The following is a 9939-nucleotide window of genomic DNA, read 5'->3' as shown; positions in this document are numbered from 1 at the left end:
CCAGTTTGAATCCATTCAGATTGACTGTTTTTAAGGAATAAAACAAAACAAAACAAAAACTGCCGTTATTGTAAACCGAAAGTTTCACTTAACAATTGCTGTTATTACTTGAATTCAACTTACTCAGTCCATGAACACATTATTACTAATCTACATCTATAGTTTCTTGTAATGTATTGTGTCCTAGAAAGTATTATCTGAATAGCTTGATAGGCTACACAGCACAGACATAACTTGTTTGAATAAAGAAGCTACTTGTTTAGAATTTCAAGAACTTAGTCTCAATAATCTTGTTCCTCCTCATACCTTCCCTACAGCTGGTGAGAAATAGTGTCAAAATCACTTGCAAATAGTTTGTATATCTATTAAGAAATGCTTATTTGATAAGAGGCTCTCTCTCTCTCTCTACAAACAAAACAACTACAAGGTGTTAGTACTTGAGTACTAACACCTCATTAACTAACCCAAACTAGCTGCAAGAAGCATATTAACCAATGGAATAACAGCTTCGGTTAGAGAGGATGAAGAAAAAAATGTGAAAGGTTATTGCTTTAACCTGTGGCACCTTGAGCAAGTGTCAAGCAAACCAAAGCCTTGTGAGTGGATTTGGTAGATGGAAACTGAAAAAGAAGCCTGTCATATATCATCATCGTTATCATCATTTAACGCCCGTTATCCCAGCTGGCATGGGTTGGATGGTTTGACCAAGGCTGGCAAGCTGGAAGGCTGCACCAGACTCCAGTCTGATTTGGTATCGTTTCCCTTCCTAATGCCAACCACTCCAAGAGTGTAATGGGTGCATCTTCCTCACATAAAAGCTATTTTCCCAGTTAACCTTTCTCTGATATTGCTGCACCTCTTATGTGTCCATAGCTTACACTGGGCACATCTTATCTTATATATGTATATATCTATGTGTGTCTGTCTTTATATCTGTGTTTGTCCCCCACCACCACTTGACAACCGGTGTTGGTGTGTTTACATCCTTGTAACTTGGCACTTTGGTAAAACAAAACTGTTAGAATAAGTACCAGGCCTAAAAAAAAATAAAAGTACTGGTTCAGTTCATTCAAACAAAAAATTCTCTTAGGCGGTGCTCCAGCATGGCCACAGCCTTAATGACTGAAACAAGTAAGAGGTAAAAGTTATGTGTTTGAACAATAAAAGAAAATGAAACTTTACTTTAGTTTATAAAACCTTAAACATCACTAGCTTGTGCTCAGAATAGAGGTTTTAAAAAGAAAATCTTTCATAAGTTTTCAATAGACTTTACTAACGACAAAAATATAGCAAAAATCATTTGTGTTTGTAAAAAAAGTTTCCCAGTATATTTTATGTTTTGCAAGCAACACTTTATAATTATCAATTTTGATTAACAAATATTGGCAAATAATTGAACTTAGAGTTGTGATATTTTAAATTTGTGTACTTAGAAAGAAGAATAAAATGTGATTTGCAGGATATTAATTGTGGCTATTACATAAAAAAAATAATATTTTTCATGCAATTATGCATTCCAGTGCTGTGTCAAAAACAAGATATTTTGTTGTTACATAATTACACTCTCCTTCACATCATAGAATGGGGAGAATAGCAAATTTTATAACATCTCACAGTTTCAGTTAAAATTTCTAAAAGATTAAACTTCATTTCTGAATCACATGCTCATAATGCTGATTTCATTGGCATAGATATTTGCCAATTCTTATATATGCCAATTCTTTGGGATATATATTTCCCCAAATGGACAGGACACTGGTCCATCACAGAATTACTATTGTTTGCTGGCTGAATGACCCGGAGTAACATGAAATAAAGTGTTTTACTCAAAAACATAATGCATCACCTGGTTCAGGAATCAAAACCACAAGCTTATGACCATGAGTACAATACCCTAACCACTAAGCCGTATGCCTCCACAAATCCTACAAAACCCATCCCCACTGCTAGTGCAGCAGCAATAGATAATTCCAAAATAAAATTCCAAATAAAAAACAATCATAGAATGTAAAGCACAACCAAATGAAAAAAAAGTATTTCTTTTTCCAAATGAAATTAACTTTTTTCTATGGTTGAACTTTTTCATCTACCAATATGTATGCTTCTTGGTGTGTGTGTGTGTGTTGCGAAGACCTGTTGGGGTAAGCAAAAGCGAAATCGTGAGGGCACCACCATTTGAGCATGATCGTTACCAGCGTCGCCCTCCAGGCACTTGTGCCAGTGGCACGTGAAAAGTCATTCGAGCGAGATTGTTGCCAGTGCCGCTGGACTGGCTCTTATGTGAGCGGCATGTAAAATACACCACTTGAGCGTCATTGCCAGTATCACCTGACTGGCCTTCGTGCCAGTGACACGTAAAAGCACCCACTACACTCTCGAAGTGGTTGGCGTTAGGAAGGGCATACAGCTGTAGAAACTCTGCCAAATCAGATTGGAGCCTGGTGTTGCCTCCTGGTCCATCAGTCCTCAGTCAAATCATCCAACCCATACTAGCATGGAAAGTGGACGTTAAATGATAAACGATGATAATATATATATGACCTGAATACTTTCAAGTCTAAAGTAAATTCATTCCTTTCATCTAATTTCTCCTTCATAGTCCCTTGCATTAAATAGCTTTCTGCCTTGTTTGGGACTTTCAATTAAAACACAACACACACACACACACACACACACACGCCCCAAGTAGCATACATATTGGTAAATCAAAAAGTTCAACCTTAGAAAAAAGTTAATTTCATTTGGAAAAAGAAATACTTTTTTTTCATTTGGTTGTGCTTTACATTCTATGATTGTTTTTTATTTGGAATTTTGTTTTGGAATTATCTATTGCTTGTAACACAGTGGGCTCCGCTAAAGGCCAGCTTTTGCCCCCAAGGAACAAATTATCATGTTAAACTGGACAATGGATTAAATCTTATTTACCACCTAAAATTAAGAATCCTACATTCTATATAATTAGAGATGTCATCAAGACAATTAATGTAGATGACAACAATATAGCATAATAATGATGAGGATAATAGAGAAGCATATATTGACAAATATAGTGCTGATGATGGGGTGGGGGTGGAGGTGGGGTTGTTATTGTGCTGGTTATTGCAGTTGTGGTTGTCATCATCAAGGTGGTGCTGACTGTGGTGATGATGGCAACAGCAATGACAATGATGATGATGATGATGATAACGGTGACGGTGATAACTGGTGATAATAATAGTGATGATGATGAGGAGGAGGAGAATGAGAAGGAAAAGGAAACTGAAGAGGAGGAGGAGGAGGATAACGAAAGTAGTAATAAATATTTTGATTAAATTTTTTTGCTACACAGACTATTTTCTATATAACAGCCTTACTTTCATTATTCTTTTACTTGTTTCAATCATTTGACTGTGGCCATGCTGGTGTACTGCATTGAAGGGTTTTAGTCAAACAAATAGACCCCAGCACTTATTTCATAAGCCTGGTACTTATTCTATAGGTCTCTTTTGCTGAACTGCTACGTTACAGAGACATAAACACACCGATACCAACTGTCAAGCGGTGATGGTGGGGACAAGCAAAGAGAGACACACACACACACACACACACATAAAATGAAAAATACACATTGTATACAGGACATCACCAATGAGTGAAAAATATGTAAACACACAAGAGAAAAGTACAGGACAAAGTACTAAAAGAAGGTAACTCCTCATCAGTTGTCAAGCTGTTTATTACTCCTATTTCATGCTTTTAACCATAATATAGGGAACTTCATAAGACAGCAGCATCCAGAAATTTTTGAAATATAAAATTCATGGAGTGTTAGAGCTTCAAACAAACAAACAAACAACAAAAGAGTGGATGCACAGAGTAAACAATTGACAAAGACAAACATTAAGGGTTTTAGTAAAATGAATAGACCTTAGCACTTATTTCATAAGCCCGATATTTATTCTATAGTTCTCTTTTGCTGAACCACTAAGTTACAGAGATTCATTGGAGATGTCCTGTACACAATTTGCATTTTTCATTTTATTTATTTGTAATTGAATGCCACACAGCCTTGACCACAGTAAGTTCTTATATATATATATATATATATATATATATATATTATATATTTATAGTAGAAGACACTTGCCCAAGGTGTCACATAGTGGGAACAGAGTGAGACTGAACCTGGAACCATGTAGTTGGGAACTTACTGACAGATTTCTACCCATTTTTCAGATTCTTCATCTGGCAGCATGTGAATGTAGGAACTTTGTTGTTGTTGCCACCACTGCTGCTGCTGCCATTGTTGTTGTGATTACAATGAGACCTGGGAGTGTGAAGACAACATAGTACTGGCACATAGTTATTGCATGTGAATTGTCACTGTAGATTTATATTACAACACTGTAGTATATAGCAAGGTACTGGATCCAACTATGAAGCCTCACCCAACAATCTGACATTATAGTCATATGATACAGAATGCCTTTTGAAGGGAGTTTTTTTTTTTTTTTTTCTAGAGAAAACAATTAAGTAAGTCTCATGAGCTAGGAAATATAAGTTGATGAACTTTTCTATAGTTACTTAAAAGCATTTGAGTGGATATGATGCAATGACACATGAGGTGGCTGAGCAGTTGAAAAAATTGTTATTACTTTTCACAAACAGTATATTCTATAATAGTTTATTTATTTCATAGATTTGGTCTTGAATGAAATGAAACTACATTGATTTGCTGTAAATAAAACTGGTTGAACATTAGTAAAAAATGTCATTCATTTGTTTATCATTAACATTGCTATAATAATATTGTATTCATTTGTTTTAAAGTACTTTTGCTAGATTATTACCCATATCACTATGATTTATTTATTGAGTAAGCTCCTTGATTATTTTAATTCATGATGAGCTTCTATACAGTCACTTGACCTGCTAGAAATCACAGCAAAATCTCCTTAACTATGCCTTCCAATCTTAAACAACATAAAAATGAACCATCCATTCGTCATCTCCACTCAGTCTTCCTCAGAGGGTCATGGAAGTAGAATCATCAGGCATCTTCATAAGGTCCTATTAGAAGCAACTGTTATTACACATTCCTGCTGGATTCCCAAGCACGACCAATTGAGAATATGGATGTTATCCAATCACCTCATTCTTAGTCTACCCCTAGGTTTCCTACCGGCTAGCTTAGCTTGAAGAATCTGTTATGCAATTCTTTCTTTTGACATTCTTATCACATGTCTGTAGTACCAGAGCTGGGACCTATCAATTTGGAGAAGTGGTAGATCAACTTGGAGAGACTCTCTGATCTCCAAGCTATTCACAATGCTTAATAATGTTACTTGAGAGATCCCTCAGAGGAACCCAATATTGGCCATTTGTATTCATGATCTTTCTCTTTCAGTCATTACCCAAAATTCATGACCATAATTGAGGACAGGCACAAAAACTGAATTGAATATAGTGAATTTAGCTTTTTTCACCAACCTCTTCTCTTTTGAGGATCAAATGCTGAAGCTGGTGCATTACTGTGTCAGCACCTACAATTCTAGTATCGCATTCAAGCTCCTTCTTCCCATCACATGGATACAGCCTCAAGATATGAAAACTTCTTCAATTGTTTTAGTGATGTTCCACTAACATGCAGATTGCACTGGGAAGACTTTCTTCCAGAAGACCAATGTCTTATCTTTGCAACACTGATTCACATTTCAACAGAAAACTGAATGACAAAAATAATTCAACAGGATTAACAAAAAAAGAAATCAATGATGCAAAATTAATTTTACAACAACATAATAAGCGATAAGAATTTAAACAGCTAGTCTTTGACTATTTCGTAATCTTGGTGCATCTAAATTTTCTAGTAACATAATGGGTGCTCTGAATGTCAGCTTCAGATTGTGAGAATGGCCATCAGTGAATTAAATAGAGCTGAGAGAGTCTTCTTGATCATTGGCTGCATTGTTAACATCAACTATGTTATGTACCGACTTGAATCATCAGCTTTCAGTTTATATCTATTAAATGACTATAACATTAGTATTCTGCACTATTTCATTTTTGGAGCCACAGTGACAGGTTCACAAAATAATTCATGGCTTCTCTATTTCTTTAAGAGGCCAGGATAAACATTTAGTGGCATTTGTTAGAATTTAGTCAATAATTGTTTCCATAGCAAAATAAATAAATAACCAGGAGGTCAATATTTGGAATTCCTTTGACTCTAGGTTTGACTAAACAACAACAGAAGATATTTTTAGATTGCTTTCTAATGGCGAGCTGGCAGAAACGTTAGCATGCCGGGTGAAATGCTTAGTGGCATTTTGTCTGCCGTTACGTTCTGAGTTCAAATTCCACCGAGGTCGACTTTGCCTTTCATACTTTCAGGGTTGATAAATTAAGTACCAGTTACACACTGGGGTCGATGCAATCGACTTAATCCCTTTGTCTGTCCCTGTTTGTCTCCTCTATGTTTAGCCCCTTGTGGGTAATAAAGAAATAAGATTGCTTTCTAACTTTGGTACAATATATCAAATTTATAAGGAAGGAGAAACCGCCCTGTGAATACTCCTAATGGTTATTTTAGAAGCATTATTGGTACAAATGAAGTGCAAAATTGAAACAGGCTTCTAAAATCAGTTTGTTGAGAGTAAATCATTTGTTCTGTTACACTTATCAGCTTTGATCTAAATAGAATCAAGGCAGACAAGGTTATCATGTGTACATTTGTGTTTTTCTAGATAATAAATGAGGATATAGCCACTTTAAATGTGCTTGTTTTTTTCAATTAGTCGTTTTCCCAATTATATATTTAGATATTGTGTCAAGAGTTATAATAGTCCAGCAATAAAACATTATTTGTTTAATGTGATAACACAAACAATTTTGTATTTAAATGTTTATATTTAAAAGAACTTTTTAAAGTGTTTAAAGAATTTAAGATACATAAATTCATTTCGTATCTTTGAAAGCAGCTGAATAGTGTGTGTGTTTCTGTCCCCTCTTTCTCTCTCTCTCTCTCTCTTTCTCTCTCTCTCCCTCTCTCTCTTTCTCTCTCTCTCCCTCCCTCTCTCTCTCTCTCTCTCTCTCCCTCTCTCTCTCTCCCTCCCTCTCTCTCTCTCTCTCTCTCTCTCTCTCTCACCTGGTAACTATGTATCTTCCCTACAGCAAGATACTTGTTTCTATCTCTCTGCCATACTCTAACCTTTCATCATCTGGCACAAGATCACCTTCTCCAATGCCCCTTCCCGTCTCAAAAGATCTTTGTCTTGCAAGTTACTTGGTGACCCTGCCAGTGTTGGTGCCACGTAAAAAAGCATCGAGCACATTCTGTAAAGTTGTTGGCATTTGGAAGGACATCCAACTGTAAAAGCCATGCCAGAACTGACTTTACCTGTGCTGGTGCCATGCAAAAAGCACTCAGTCCACTCTGTAAGGTGGTTGATGTTAGGAAGGGCATCCAGCTGTAAAAAAAAAAACCATGTCAAAACAGACACTGAAGCCTGGTGCAGTCTTTCGTCTAGCCAACTCCTGTCAAACCATGCCAGCACAGAATGCAGATGTTAAATGATGATGATTATGATTGTGTCCGAATACAAGCCAATCATCGCTACGACTTATTTCCCTTAACTAATTTTTGTTTGCTTGCATGCACACGTGTGTGTGTGTGTGAGAGAGAGAGAGAGAGAGTGTGTGCGTGTGCATGTTTGTGTATTTGTATTGGTAGTATTCTCATATCTTTGAATATATCCACTGAGTTTATAAACAGTTTGAACATACAACTTCAGAGCTTTTTGAAGAGCAATAGGATCTTCTTGGCTGACTTGTTTTTGACACGCAACAATGCCTAAACTAGTGACCCAGAAACTGACTATGGGTTGTGCAACAGGTTTTTACAAAGTGTATGGAATTATGTTGCATTTGGAATGAATCCATATTTTCATTGTAGTCTATGTTTCATGTAATTTATGTTACAAGGCAGCATTGTATCATAATATTTATATATTAACAGTCTGGTTTGTGACAATTTACTTCTGGAGGTAGAACCATCTGCTGATGTTTAGATAATCTTTTACTTGTTTTGGTCATTAGACTGCAGCTATGCTGGGACATTGTTTTAAAGAATTTTTAGTCAAATGAATCGACCTCGGTTCTTATTTTTTTAATAAGCCTGGTACTAATTCTATTGGCCTCTGATGCCAAACTGCTAAGTTACATAAATGTAAATGCACCAACAGCAGTTGTCAAGCAGTGGTGGGGGACAAACACAGTCGCAAAGACACACAGACTCACAGACAGGCAGATACAAGATGAGCTTCTTTCAGTTTCCATTTACCAAATTCACTCACAAGGCTTTAGTTGGCCTGAGGCTATAGTAGAAGACACTTGCTCAAGATGCCACATGGTGGGACTGAACCCAGAACCATTAAGTTGGGAATCAAACCTCTTACCAGACAGCTATGCCTGCACCCATAGTTCAGAAAAATTTCTCACTTTGTAAAGAAATCAGCCGGGCATTAAAACATTGGCTGATGTTCGTAGGAGAGATGGCTACTTTAGTATTGAGATATAAAATGTATATGAAGGATATATTATTGTTATAAGTTGGTGGTAGGAAGATGATACCAATAACAGACCGAAGAAGTAGTTAAGACAGATTAAAAGCAAAAAACAAAAAAAAAACATAGGGATTTATGGAAGATATGGTGAAAGACTGAAATACTTAAAGAATTGTTCTGTTACAGACACATCCAAACCATTCTAGAATATAAATTCAAAGACTAAAATAATTATAACAATAGAGTCAACTAAATTCTTAAGTGTGGTCTCAAAACTCCTTGTTAAATTCCTTATCATAAATATTTATCTGGATTTCTGATCATGTATGCTACTAATGTGATGGTGTTTAGTCTCGTGGTTAAGGTATTGACCTCATGATCAGAAGGTCATGAACTCACTTCTTGGACTATGGTAGTATGTTGTGTCCTTGAGCAAAGCACTTTATTTCACATTACTCCAGTCCACCATGTTGATATAAGTAGCAGCTATCTGATGGTGTAGCCCTCTCTCCTCCCAGCTGTCACATCTTTGATGTTCTACAGGGTCAAAGCATTTGCTCACAACTACATAGATCCACCTAAAGTATTTAGTGAGAGCAAGGTACTTATCATCAAGTTATACTTGTTTGTGAGTGACAGCTATACTCTCGTTACAAATACTTAAATACTTATGTTATGTAACCACAGGAAAACTATGTCAAGCATCAAATAAAAAATAATCATTGTCTGAGGAAACTATGGTATGTGTCCACAAAAATTATTAAATAAAATGAATGAATGTAATAAGTTCACTGTAGGAATTCCAATACTTTGTATAGAAACCTTATTGAATTAATGATTTGTAGGTGTATGGTAGCTTGTTATGCAAACATAATATACTATAAAGCATACTAAATGTTTTTATTAGTCAATAGTGTATTCTACTGCTTCAGCAGTGCTTCTTACATTATTTTGGTAAGGTTATTTCTACAGATATTCTATAGAAATTGTAGCCAGCACTGAATTTTGCTACAACGTTTCATACTGAGACATCAGATGTAAACAAACAATGAGATCAAAGACAAAAGTGGGTAATGAACGTATATGTCATATTTTGGGGTTGTTGTCCCTTCATCAGCACCCATCTAACCCCTTTCTCACCTCCGAACACATTGCTTTATATTGCATTGATCTCTTAGAGAGATTTTAGAACTAGCATTTTTGCTTGTTGCAAAATCAGCGACTGTGTGTCTCTTGAATTTATATATATTGCAAGCAGAAGCAAGCTACCAGACTCGGTTTTTGTTATTTTTTGAAGAATACTAAGTGGAATTTTTTTTTGTGCGAAGCCACCATCGTTGGGTGGAAGTGAATAATGGAAGAAAAGAAGAGTTACGCAGGAGTTACTGGAGGTCAA

The sequence above is a fragment of the Octopus bimaculoides genome, chromosome 1 (assembly GCF_046866305.1).
Source record: "Octopus bimaculoides isolate indiv1 chromosome 1, ASM4686630v1, whole genome shotgun sequence".
Classification (NCBI taxonomy): domain Eukaryota; kingdom Metazoa; phylum Mollusca; class Cephalopoda; order Octopoda; family Octopodidae; genus Octopus; species Octopus bimaculoides.
The sequence above is the reverse complement of the archived record's forward strand: the minus strand, read 5'-3'. Positions refer to the sequence as shown.